This window comes from Mus caroli, unplaced genomic scaffold (genome assembly GCF_978045245.1).
Source record: "Mus caroli unplaced genomic scaffold, Mus_caroli_1 scaffold_9, whole genome shotgun sequence".
NCBI lineage: Eukaryota > Metazoa > Chordata > Mammalia > Rodentia > Muridae > Mus > Mus caroli.
The window spans coordinates 70,833,327-70,847,972 of NW_028227264.1; the positions used below are offsets into that span (position 1 = coordinate 70,833,327).

The 14,646-nt window shown below is 40.1% G+C and overlaps 1 pseudogene; it reads left to right on the forward strand.

Annotated features, from left to right (window-relative positions):
* The first annotated feature begins 12,242 nt into the window (after window positions 1–12,242).
* LOC110303770 (armadillo repeat-containing protein 10 pseudogene) lies at window positions 12,243–14,181 on the forward strand (annotated as a pseudogene).
* The last annotated feature ends 465 nt before the right edge of the window (window positions 14,182–14,646 follow it).

Consider the following 14,646-nt stretch of genomic DNA (forward strand, 5'->3'; position numbering starts at 1 on the left):
ATCAAAGTAAATGGTGAGAAGCTTGAAGCAATCCCTCTAAAATCAGGGACTAGACAAGGCTGTCCACTTTCTCCATACCTATTCAACATTGTACTTGAAGTCCTAGCCAGAGCAATTCGACAACAAAAGGAGATCAAAGGGATACAAATTGGAAAAGATGAAGTCAAAATATCACTTTTTGCAGATGATATGATAGTATATATAAGTGACCCTAAAAATTCCACCAGAGAACTCCTAAGCCTGATAAACAGCTTCGGTGAAGTAGCTGGATATAAAATTAACTCAAACAAATCAATGGCCTTTCTCTACACAAAGAATAAACAGGCTGAGAAAGAAATTAGGGAAACAACACCCTTCTCAATAGTCACAAATAATATAAAATATCTTGGCGTGACTCTAACTAAGGAAGTGAAAGATCTGTATAATAAAAACTTCAAGTCTCTGAAGAAAGAAATTATAGAAGATCTCAGAAGATGGAAAGATCTCCCATGCTCATGGATTGGCAGGATCAACATTGTAAAAATGGCTATCTTGCCAAAAGCAATCTACAGATTCAATGCAATCCCCATCAAAATTCCAAATCAATTCTTCAACGAATTAGAAAGTGCAATCTGCAAATTCATCTGGAATAACAAAAAACCTAGGATAGCAAAAACTCTTCTCAAGGATAAAAGAACCTCTGGTGGAATCACCATGCCGGACCTAAAGCTCTACTACAGAGCAATTGTGATAAAAACTGCATGGTACTGGTATAGTGACAGACAAATAGACCAATGGAATAGAATTGAAGACCCAGAAATGAACCCACACACCTATGGTCACTTGATCTTCGACAAGGGAGCTAAAAACATCCAGTGGAAGAAAGACAGCATTTTCAACAAATGGTGCTGGCACAACTGGTTGTTAACATGTAGAAGAATGCGAATCGATCCATTCCTATCTCCTTGTACTAAGGTCAAGTCTAAGTGGATCAAGGAACTTCACATAAAACCAGAGACACTGAAACTTATAGAGGAGAAAGTGGGGAAAAGCCTTGAAGATATGGGCACAGGGGAAAAATTCCTGAATAGAACAGTAATGGCTTGTGCTGTAAGATCGAGAATAGACAAGTGGGACCTCATGAAACTACAAAGCTTCTGCAAGGCTAAAGACACCATCAATAAGACAAAAAAACCACCAACAGACTGGGAAAGGATCTTCACCTATCCTAAATCAGATAAGGGACTAATATCCAATATATATAAAGAACTCAAGAAGGTGGACTCCAGAAAGTCAAATAACCCCATTAAAAAATGGGGCTCAGAACTGAACAAAGAATTCTCACCTGAGGAATACCGAATGGCAGAGAAGCACCTGAAAAAATGTTCAACATCCTTAATCATCAGGGAAATGCAAATCAAAACAACCCTGAGATTCCACCTCACACCAGTCAGAATGGCTAAGATCAAAAATTCAGGTGACAGCAGATGCTGGCGAGGATGTGGAGAAAGAGGAACACTCCTCCATTGTTGGTGGGATTGCAAGCTTGTACAACCACTCTGGAAATCAGTCTGGCGGTTCCTCAGAAAATTGGACATAGTACTACCGGAGGATCCAGCAATACCTCTCCTGGGCATATATCCAGAAGATGTCCCAACCGGTAAAAAGGACACATGCTCCACTATGTTCATAGCAGCCCTATTTATAATAGCCAGAAGCTGGAAAGAACCCAGATGTCCCTCAACAGAGGAATGGATACAGAAATTATGGTACATTTACACAATGGAGTACTACTCAGCTATTAAAAAGAATGAATTTATGAAATTCCTAGCCAAATGGATGGACCTGGAGGGCATCATCTTGAGTGAAGTAGCACAATCACAAAAGAACTCACACAATATGTATTCATTGATAAGTGGATATTAGCCCAAAACTTAGGATACCCAAGATATAAGATACAATTTGCTAAACGCATGAAACTCAAGAAGAATGAAGACCAAAGTGTGGACACTGTGCACCTTCTTAGAATTGGGAACAAAACACCCAGGGAAGGAGCTACAGAGACAAAGTTCGTAGCTGTGATGAAAGGATGGACCATTTAGAGACTGCTGTATCCAGGGATCCGTCCCATAATCAGCTTCTAAATGCTGACACCATTGCATACACTAGCAAGATCTTGCTGAAAGGACCCAAATATAGCTGTCTCTTGTGAGACGATGCCGGGGCCTAGCAAACACAGGAGTGGATGTTCACAGTCAGCTATTGGATGTATCACAGGGCTCCCAATGGAGAAGCTAGAGAAAGTACCCAAGGAGCTAAAGGGATCTGCAACCCTATTGTTGGAACAACATGATGTACTAACCGGAACCCTGGAGCTCTTGTCTCTAGCTGCATATGTATCGAAAGATGGCCTAGTCGGCCATCAATGGAAAGAGAGGCCCATTGGACTTGCAAACTTTATATGCCCCAACATAGGGGAATGCCAGGGCCAAAAGAATGGGAATGGGTGGGTAGGGAAGTGGGGGGCGCTATGGGGGACTTTTGGGATAGTATTGGAAATGTAATTGAGGAAATTATGTAATAAAAATATTTAAAAAAAAAAAAAAGAGAGAGAAAAAAAAAAAAAGAAAAAAAAAAAAAAAAAAAGAACTTGCCCTACCAAATTCCCACACTATCAGTGTTCCTGACCATGTCTTAATGTCAGCAATAAGAATAAATTTTTGTAAATAAAAAAAAAAAAAAAAATTATACTTGCAGGTGAGATCCTAACAAAATTGTCCTCTGAGAGGCTCCACCCAACACTTAAGAGAAACAGATGCAGAGACCCACAGACAAACATTAGATGGAGCTTAGGGAATCCTGTGGAATAGTTGAGGGAAGGATTGAGGGTCCGAAGAGGATAGGGACTCCACATGAAGACCAACAGAGTCAAGTAACCTAGACCACTCGGGGCACCCAGAGACTGAACCACCAGCCAAAGAGTGAGCACAGGCTGGTCCTAGGCCCCCCTCACATGTGCGGCAGAAGTGCAGCTTTATCTGCATGCAGGTCCTCCAGTAACTGGGGCAGGGGCTGTCCCTGAATTTGTTGCTTGCCTATGGATCACATTTCCCTAACTAGGCCTCTTTGACCTCAGTAAGAGGGGATGAGCCTAATCCTGCTGTAATTTGATGTGCCAAAGAGCAGTGATGCTTGGACAGGAGAGTCCTCCTTCTGAGAGAAGGAGAGGGGGCAATGGGAGCTGTGAGAGGTGGGACGGGGAGGAGGAGGTGCTGATATTGGGATGTAAATTGAATAAGGTAATGAAAACATTTTAAAAATTAAAATAATGAGCCATAAAGGAGTAGTAACTAAGAGCAGGAACTCCAGAGTAGGTGATTCATTATAAAAAGAAATATGGTTTCATCTGGAAAATGATAGCATTCTATGGGAATTATTCTTAATAACACAGAGTGATATTTCAGGGGAAATAACAAGATTAGTCATCTTTCTTGAAGGTAAGCCCATTTAAACAACACTGGATGACTGCTACAGAGGTCATTCTGAGTCCAGCTGTCAACTCATAGCCTCCTCGTTTTGAGTTTAATACTTGATACTCACAATTGGGGGGCTTTCTATTGTAATACTGAAGATCAAATTAAAACATCATGTCACTTAAATCCTGCATAGCAAGACACCTGGAGTCTGAAAAATGAGATAAAGGAAGTGCTGTTGTAGATCAAATGAGCCCTAAGTGACTACTAAAGAGACTGGAGGCCACGCAGGATGACACTTAACTACCATGTCATCAGGAGTCACAAAAAACTGAAAGAAACATTGGTGCCATTGCTGCTAGTGGTTCATTTTAGGAACATGTGATGACTGCTCTTTATTGTCAGCTCATTGATTGGTTTTAGCATCACCATAGAAATTATACTTCTGGGTGTGCCTAGGATGGTGCATCCATAAACAAAAACTTAACTAAAGAGCAAAGACCCACCCCAAAGGTGGACTGCACTACTCCACAGGCTGGGGACTCAGAATCCAAAATAAGAGATGACTGACTTAGGCACAGTGCTCACGTCTCTCCCTTCTGACTGGAAACCGTGCAACTAGGTACATCACATTCCTGACACCGCCATGCCCATCCCGCCCTGATGGGCTGTACCTTCAACCAAAATAAACCCTTCCTCCCCTTAAGTTGCTTCTTTATATTATGATCAGTATTTGGTCACAATATAAAGAAAATTCACTCTAATACGAAGTACATTCACGTTTCTGAATACAACGATTAAAGAAAGAAGATATTAAACCTTTAAAAAATGAATAAATTAACAAGACACAGAAGAAGGAATTAAGAAGAGAGTTACAAAAGCTCACTAGCACCTGTGAGCTGGCTATTTTTCTTTTAGCTAGTGTCTGGACGTAAGGGGGGAAACATTATTTTCACATATTTCTATATTGCATTTCCTTCCCTGGGCATTTCCCACATTTGAAGGTCAATGATGTGAAGGTCACATTACTGATTAGTGACAAAGGCCAAGGCAGCTTTCATCCAAAGGTTACCTTGTTTCCCTCAACCTTTCCAGGAGATTATTCTCAATAAAGGCAAGCTGCTCAATGTATCTCCCTTAGTACAAAGGAAATGCTTAACTAAGGAGCCCAGCTTCATTTCCATAGCTTGACTATGGTGAAGCTTCAACAGCTAACTTTGTCATTTCACAGGGGAAGAAAAAGTTTAAATTCACCAGCTCATCATGGTCAAACCAAGAAGATAACTGTGATGTTACTCAACTGTGAGGAAACCTGAAGGAGGTACTGGATGCTCTGGAACTGCAGTTCTGTGTGGTTGTGAGCCACAACGTAGGTGCTGAGAACCCTACCCAGGGTCTCTGCTGAGCAGTAAGTTCTCTTACCTGGTAAGCCTCTAACCCGAACTGGATAATTTTTTAAATGTATTTATAGTGAGAGTTTTATAATATACAGAAATGTTACAGATTTTGTTTTTGTTTTTTTTGTTTTGTTTGTTTGTTTGTTTGTTTGTTTGTTTTTGCTTTAATCCCAGGTATGGGCTGCTTTGGTTTGTCCACAGCACCTGATTATGGATGTGCTTCGTGCTGTAGCAGGGGAATGATTTGGACAGCTGCAGATAGTTTCTGTCAGAATATGTTGTTTGAAATTCTGGTGACAGAAAGAAAGAGAGAGAGAGAGAGTGAGAGAGAGAGAGAGAGAGAGAGAGAGAGAGAGAGAGAGAGAAGAAAGAAAGAGAGAAATTCTGGTGACTCTTGAAAGGGTATATGAATGCTAGAGTCCTGAGAAGGGCTGTGGCTGCTGCTGGTTCTCCTCCTCCTCCTCCTCCTCCTTTTTCTCCTCTTCCTCCTCCTCCCCCTCCTCTTCCTCTTCCTCCTCTTTCTCCTCCTCTTCCTCCTGCTGGTGGGTGGGTGGATGCTCTTGATGCTGTTGGTTGCAGTTTGCACAAAGTGAAGAGAAGAAGAAATTGGATATCTTGATTGCAAAGATACTTGATGGCAAAGTACCCAAGGAACTCGAGTCCCCTAATCAGCAAGAAGTAGTCTAACAATATTGATGCCCCTTTCCCTCTAACCTTCTTTCTCTCCTACCTAGCATTTGGGGGGGTGGGGGGTGTAGGAATGGAGAATGGTGGTAGTAAAAAGAACACACAAAGTAGCCAGAAGTCTGTCTACATGTGTTAATTTTAACTATATACACTAATTTAACCAACTATCTAATTTGTTACCTTCTTTCGTTCTTAGCTAACAGTAATGCTAGATTCAAAAAATTCATCAAAGGCCTTGTCACATTGAATATTTGCTCACAAGTATGTAGGGGGTTATTTTTATGCAGATTTCACTTGCAGTTACTGACATTCTAAAAAAAAAAAAAAAAAAAAGATTTTGTAGTTTACTTTCCAGATGTACAAAAAGAACTAATAATGTTTAGTTATGTCTGTAAATAAGTAAAAGAAAGTATATTATGACACCAAAGATAAGCTTTAAAGAATAAAACTTATCAGGATGGATATTTAAAATATGAATGTCTTTGCTTTTGGTTTCCTATACAAATGCACAATTTACCCTTTTAGCATTCTCAAAGCCCACATGTGATTATAATTAGTTTTATATACATAACAGTGAGTTCATGTGTATAATTTAACATGTGCAGCCAACCTGATCTCACCAGCCTATTCTCTAAATGAATATCTGGTAAGAGTATCAATTTCATTTTGCATTTTAATTCATTAAGAGTTCATTTTTGCACATGCCCTACAGCTTTTCATAGACATAATCCAACTTGTATTTTGTAGACTGATTAGATTAGAGCTGTGGCCTAAACCTGAGAACCTTTTGCAAATCAAAACTTCCAGTTTAACAAGGTCTAAGGGCTTGCTAAGAAAAGTGCCCAGTGACTTGTCTGTGATTGTGATCTGCCCAGCCACACATCACTGAGCAAGGCTTTTAGAAGCAAATGACACCCTTATAGGAGAGAAGGGAACGCTGCTGAGACAGGTTACTCCCTAGCTCTGAGCATCAGCATGAATTCTTTATCTTTATAATAGTCACTATTGTTCCACTGCAGAGAACATCTGACTTTCATACTGAATTATTGTAAAACAGTATTATAACTGCATATGTTTATACCATAATCTATTACTTTGTAGATTAACTTAATCTACAAATAGTTTCGTATGATCATCAATATAAAGATGGCAAACACTGCCCCTTCCCTTCCACCATCATTATCACCCACACTCATGGAATAAGTGTTTCTTAGTGAGTTACTACTAACTTGTACATGATCACTCACATTAGTTCTTTAAAATCTTTCTAGCGATTACATTTCTTGTGTTTAAATGCTCATGAAGGACATAGGGATTTTTAACACCTTTGTAATACTGCAGAAGATAATCTTATTATTTGTTGTTACATATTCTTCTGTTTCAGTATTCTCAATGCTGTTAACACAATGATTCCCCTCTTGAGAAACCAACAGCTACCCACCCATTCCTGGGCACATTCTGCTGTCCTCTTGCATATTCTTCCTATCTCATAAGCCACATGAGAGTCCACGTTAAAATCATCCCTTGGTCTGGTGAGAGAGCTCAGTGCTTAAATGCTTGCCACAGAGACTTGATGGTCTCAGTACCTGGAACCTATATGGCAGATAAGAGAGTGCAGCTTGGAAAGTCCTTGGTCCTCTGACCTCTCCATAGCACCACTGTACATAGATTAGATGCCCCCCCCACACACACACACACTAATTACATACATGACTGGATAAATAAACGAATACATGCTTCTATAATTTTTTTCCATAAAAAAAAACCCAAGTTTACATCACAAAATGAGGAAATAATGAGGAAACCTGAAGGAGGTGGTTCTGATGCTAACGTCCTGTTCCCCAATTGGTTCTTGATTTCTCAGTAAAGAAGGCTGGGGGACGATTGCTGGGTGGGACTTCTGAGTTCCCAGTAGGAAAAGGCAAATGCAGGGAAGGAGAGGTCTTTCTGCCTTGCTTTGGAGGAAGAACAGAACAAACATATGAGGTCTCAGGTGAGCTGGGGCCTATGGCCTCTGCCACAGGCAAGTAGCCAGGGATGTTTGGCAGGAGCTACGTAGGTCTAGTCACCGAAGTTTAGGGGAAGTAGAGAGACAGAGATAATAAACTGGTTAGGGCATGCTTTTCTAGGCGGGAGATAGTAACCCCCAGCAATTGTGCCTAAAAGGCCAGTTGTAAAGTAACAAACTCTGTGGTGTGTGTGTGTGTGTGTGTGTGTGTGTGTGTGTCTGTGTGTGTCTTTTATCCATAGATTCAAGGGTCTCGGGAGGGGGCTGGTAGCATGGTCACTCCCGAGTAAAGGTGGGTATAACAAAAGGGAAACCGGGTGGGACCTGGTAGTTCAGCTGGTCTTGGAGCTAAAGGCTAGTAGCATTAAAAACTACACACAACAGAAACCAACCTAGACGTACATCCCTACGTGAAAATTTTATTATTTCCTAACCTCATTTTAAGCTACTGTTTCATCACCTTACAGAGCAGACACTCAATTTTATGTTTTTGAGTAGTCTTTATTAACATTTAAAGAAAATATAATTAATAATTTAATTCAATTAGAAATAGATATACTTTCAAAATTCTAGCCTGTTACACATTGGACTCCAGAATATCTAAGCCTACACCATAAAATAAAATACACCAAAAAATAAAAACAAAAACAAGCAAAAGTATCAAAAGTCCAGCTGTCATATTATATACAATTGAGAAGTTCTATACGTATGCATGTTTATATAAAACTCAGCTATTCACAGTTGATAGTTCTTGAAGGATGAAGAGTCACTGTCCTTTGCGATGTGACATCTGGAAGGTTTCTCCTGGCCCAGTGGTAGCCCCAAATCCGCAAGCATATGTAAAGCACGAGTTGAACACAGGAGGTTACTAATAACTACAAAAAAGAGACATGAAGTTAGGAGGGAGATTATGTGGAGATATTAAGAAGGTTTGGTTTTGTAATGGTGGACAGATATGATTAATATACATTCCATAAATGATAAAAGATAAAAGTTATTATTTAGAAACACAATCCCTCTGTCATAGCTACAATGGCCTGCAACACACACTTCATTAATTATTTATGGTTCTGTAATAATAAATATCAAACATATTCATTAAGGTGTATGAAAGCCTGTTTCCAGAACTCATAACAAGTGATGGTTTGGCTTTTATATTTGAGTCATTAGAAAACCAGCATGCAGTGGGAAAATTAACTGTCCCTACTTTAATCAGTCAACAATCAATATTTTGAGTTTGTAACATTCTCTGACTTTGTCTGAGTCTCTAAACTACTAGGAAAGGATATGCAGATAATATCATTAATACAATTTGATAAATATTGAAATAGATAGATATAAATAATGGAGTTTATGCTAAATATATCCGAGTATTTTAAGCAAGAGAGGTTGCATCTGTACAGTGCATATCTTTTCTGAATAGTTTATTTGACTTGAGAGTAATCTCCCCAAACTGTGATAGAAACAACTAGTATTAACACTGTTTTAAAATGCGAAAAGTGAAATAGAGATTATAATTCATTTTGATATTTTCATGCAGACAGATGACCCCTGAAGCACAACTCTAAAAGGCAGAGGGTTTGCTAGTTGCCTGCAAAAGCTATGCTGTCTACACCCTCTGTTGTCATTGCTTTATTTGGTTGTTTTCAAGTTGACTGACCTTAGGGCATGATAAGTTGAGACAAAAAAAGGAAGAAATAAAGAACCATTTTGTGTCTCAGTATTTTCTAAAGGAGATCTTTGGCCCATAAAGTGTTTAAGCAAAATCATCAGGGGAAAAAAAATGATTGGAGCAATTTTTCTTTTTAAATAAAACAGGTCTTCTCAGTTGCTGTCATTTCTTAAGTTCTACGTTGACTCATAGGTTCCCTAGACCAACACTAGCAGAAACTCACCTGTAGAAGGCCTCCAAGATAGCATGTTTCCAAATGACATCACATGTTGTACTGGATGGTTTGGTATGCTTGACACAAGCTGGAGTTATTACAGAGAAAAGAGCCTCCCTTGAGGAAATGCCTCCATGAGATACAGCTGTAAGGCATTTTCTCAATTAGTGATCAAAGGATGTGGGGAAGTTCCAACTAATTGTGGGTGGTGCCGTCCCTGGGCTGGTGGTCCTGGGTTCTATAAAAAAGCAAGCTGAGTAAGTAACAGGAATCAAGGCAGTAAGCAGCACCCCTCCATGGCCTCTGTATCAGCTCCTGCCTCCAAGTTTCTATCCTGTGTGAGTTCCTGTCATGACTTCCTTTGGTGATGAACAGCAATGTGGAAGTGTAAGCTGAATAAACCCTTTCCTTCCCAACTTGCTTCTTGGTCACAATGTTTTGTGCAGGAATAGAAACCCTGACTAAGACACATGTCCTCATGGGGAACTGAAAATGACAATGTCCTCAAAAGCAAAAGCCACATCCACAGAGCACAACACCCGATGCAGCAGATGAAAGTGCAAAATACACAATTTGATACATATTTATTTCATTTACCTCAGAGAACAGCAGGAAGGGGGATTGCTAGAGAAAAGAACGTGAGTGGACCACGTGTGTCAATTATAACCTGAGACTGTGACCATCATTTCTGGTGTGGGTCAGTTATACATCCATGTTGTGCTTAGGACTATGGCCTTTACTCAGTTTGAATGCCAGATTGAATTGTTGTTTCTGATAGATTATAAGTTCAAAGTCACAGATATAGCTCATGACCAAGCTCAGCTTTAAACCCATTTCCACTAGGCTACAAAATTGATACCACCTCCTACTCACAAAGTAAAAGGAAAGATGGTTCATCAATAACTCAACAAATGCAAACAGATGTAGTTTAAAGACTTTCAAATAAACAGCATCAGAAATACAGAATGTTAATTATACTCCTGAGAATTCTCAAACCTTCTGTTGGCCTATTTTACATTGCATTGGCAAGCCCTGCTTTGCTGTATTCCAGCAAAGCCAAGTCATAAACTCCATCAAGAGTCAAGAGAGCAAGTTTCTGAAGTTATAAGCCAGAGCGAGTTTTGGGTGCAGATTCCAGTCAGAGAGCTTTGGGTTCACCAGTTAAGCTGTGGACTTTGCTCTTAAAGAAGGAAGTTCCTTGCTTACTCCTGAAATGCCCAAGGGAATTATGAACAAATAGATCATTTAAAGGGGTGGACATACTTGGCCTCTTTCTGGTCTTTTCCCTGTCTCAACCCCTCTATGCCAGGGCTATACTGACATACTGCATCACTCTGTCTTTTATTGGAGTTGCCTTATGAACTAAGACAAATAATACTTAATCTATGACATGATGATCTATAATAATATTTAATAACAATAATAATCACATGCATAAATGTTTCTCCATAAACATAGTCTTTATCATGTTTTCATCCAATTTAATGTATACATTATAATTTTAAGTATAACTGAACTATTCTCCTATTTCATTATCATAGGTTAACCACATAAGCACTCCTCTCCAAACTAGTAATAATACTAGTTGTTTGCCATTCTAGAATATTTTTAGCATGCAGCTATTGTCCACTTGCACTTTTTACATACAACAAAATGTAGCCAAAATAGAACAGGAAATTGAGTCCAAATCAAATGTCTTGGTCATCAGAAGAGCCACATTGAGAAGATGAACTCAACTGGGTATTTCTATGTTGGTTAGTTACCACAGACTTCTTGTTACCAGCAGATGTATGGCAAGGCATTTTTTTACTCAAATCTTCTTGATTAGGCTTTACTACTTCTATTTTTCTCCTCATAGCTGTAGAATGTGCTAAAGAGTCGTAGGTATCTACCTAGTTATCCTCTTGTATCTGATAGCTATAATGCTTTTTGACTAAGGAAATCAAGAAAATCCCCTGGAGAGAGTTGGACAGTAGATAGTCTCTGCTCACTAATCTATAAAATCTGTATAACTGTAACCACTTAAGAATATGATGAGATGTTGTATTGTAATAGTGTGTGTGTGTTTGTTTGTAGAATGGAATTTAGGTCAATATAATTATATGTGTATAGCATGCACCTTTATCTACTGAGCCATCTTGTCTACCCTCTGAAATCTGCTTGTCTCTGTCTCCCCAGCATTGGGATTAGAAACCTGCATCACCATACCTGGCTTTCCTTTTCCTTTTTACCTTGAGTTTTGGGGGATCAAAGTGCTCATATTCAGAAAGCAGACACATTACCAGTTGAGTAATTCCTTCAGACTGATTTTGGTTTGTGTTAATGCTACATAATCTGCTAAATATGAGGTTCCATGAATTATATACTTTAAACAGTTCTGTGGAATGACCCTTACATTCTCAAGTGTGTAATATGAAAGTCAGACCCAAGAACAGCTGGGACCACGCAACCCAAGTCTCCAAATCTTAACAAAGAGTTGATTTTGAATTTTTGCCTGAATTAAGTCCCTAGACGTCCTCAGGTACTGCCAGGTTGGAACAGCTTTATATCAATAATAGCGACGTTGCTTGCTAGGCATGCCTTCCTCATCATTCAACCCACTGTAAGGGCCGAGAAAGGCACACTCGCTCTCCAGTTACAGGTTTAAAAGAAGAAATGCCTTTCTTTTTTTTTTACACTTATATATTTATTTGATTTTATTTCAAGCACAAAAAAATTACAAAATATAGTCGCTTTTATTTGTATGTCATCTAATAAGTGGTTAAAGAAAATAATGAGTCTCTCTGGGCTGGTTCTGGCCCAGCTACACCTGCGTGTGGCCCTGGCTCCCCGGCTCCCTGCAGCTCCGAGGCAGCAGCATGGGTGGCGCGCGGGACGTGGGCTGGGTGGCAGCAGGGCTGGTCCTGGGCGCCGGCGCCTGCTACTGTATCTACCGGCTGACTCGGGGACCGCGACGAGGCGGTCGCCGACTGCGCCCTTCTCGATCCGCAGAAGACCTAACTGATGGCTCCTATGACGATATCTTAAATGTGGAACAGCTTGCGAAACTTCTGTATCTGCTGGAGTCAACCGACGATCCTATCATTACTGAAAAGGCCTTGGTCACCTTGGGAAATAATGCAGCCTTTTCCACTAACCAGGCCATTATTCGTGAGTTGGGTGGTATCCCAATTGTTGGAAACAAAATCAACTCCCTGAACCAAAGTATTAAAGAGAAAGCTTTAAATGCACTGAATAACCCGAGTGTAAATGTTGAAAATCAAACTAAGATAAAGATATACGTCCCTCAAGTCTGTGAAGACGTCTTTGCTGATCCCCTGAACTCTGCGGTGCAGCTGGCTGGACTGAGGCTGCTGACAAACATGATGGTCACCAACGACTACCAGTACCTGCTCAGCGGCTCCGTTGCTGGCCTGTTCCACCTGCTGCTTCTGGGAAATGGAAGCACCAAGGTTCAGGTTTTGAAGCTGCTTTTGAATTTGTCTGAGAATCCAGCCATGACAGAAGGACTACTGAGTGTCCAAGTGGATTCTTCATTCCTTTCCCTTTATGAGGGCCAAGTAGCAAATGAGATTCTTCTTCGGGCTCTTACACTGTTTCAGAATATAAACAATTGCCTCAAAGTGGAAGACCGGTTAGCTAATGAGATTCCTTTTGCTAAAGGGTCATTGTTTTTTCTGTTATACGGAGAAGAATGTGCCCAGAAAATGAGAGCTTTAGCCTGTCATCATGATGTGGATGTGAAAGAGAAGGCTTTAGCAATAAAGCCGAAATTCTGATCAGTTGCTCCTATTTTTATCAAAGACTCAAACAGGAATGCAGTCTTAAGTCAGCACACAGGAACGTTCACCTTCCTTTAAAAGGGTTCTTTCAGCCGATGGAGTTAAACAGCAAAAGTGAGTGAGCAGCTCTAATCCAACTGGATGTTCAGATTTTTAGATTTTGGAGTAGTTCGGGTTTGGGGTTTGGGGAAGGAGTAGAGTCTGGAACCTTCAGAGGATGTGGATCACTTATGGGGCAAACGTCTAGTAATGATCGTGGACAGACTGGCCATGCTCTGCAGGATTATTTTGAAGGATTCTAGTGCTATTAAATGAATATGAGGGGTTGCACTGAAGACACTTACTGAGGTATTTAACGGTTTCCTGACATGGGCTGAGTGGCCTGTCTCTGTACAATCCTAACTCCTGGAGTGATTTTCAGTTGCCCATGAGACAGCGTTAGGTGCTGAGTTGAAGACTGTGACTGCCACAACAAGGGCCTTGAACCTCAAACCAGTGAATACTGCAAGCTCGAGTCCACCGCCAACCCTGCCATACTGCTTGCAAGTCTGAGCTCATCATGAGACACTGCCTGCAGCATTTCTGATCAGTAGGACTGTACTCCCATTTATATGGAAAGTGTTTTCTTACTGCTTACCCCTTGTGTAAGATACTGCAGAGCACTCCAAGCTTCCACCCACAGGCAGGCAGCCCTTTAAGAGTGTCCTGATAAGTCCGGATGGATGCATGGAGAAACACACCCATGAGATGGTTGCTTTGAAAGCATGCTGGGAAGCAATGTATTAGGGTCCCGTGTCTTTTTTTTTCTCTTAGTAATGATAAATACACTTATACATGGACAGAACATTTCTAGAACGATACAAAAAACTTCTGGGACTGGGACTGGGTACATGGATATCTTTGTGTTCCTGTTTCTACCGTTTGGATTTGTACTGAGCATAAATTGTATAATTTTTTAATAAAAAGGAAAAATGCAAAAAAAAAAAAAGAAAAGAAAAGAATGATATCTTTCTGTACACGAAAGTATTGTCACGGTGCAAAAAGTAATGATGTTATCTTTACCCATAGGAAAGGTGCTAAGCCCCATAGAGAAAACTCTAGAGAATGCTGGGTAAACTGAAGAATATGCCATTAAAAAAAACTGAACTCTAGCCAGGAGATGGTTTAATCCCAGAAGCCTTTAATCCCAGTACTCCAAAGGCAGAGGCAGACTGATCTCTCTGAGTTCAAGGACAACCTGATCTACAGAGCAGGTTCCAGGACAGCCAAGGCTATACAAAGAAAACCTATCTCAAAACAAACAAACAAACAAACAACAAACAAACAAGCAAAAGAAATTGATGATTTTTTTAATTGAACTATCTTAGAATACTTAAAGGACCATTGCTTGAATGTTTCACACTATGTAGACACAGTTTTCAGGTAACGCTTTAG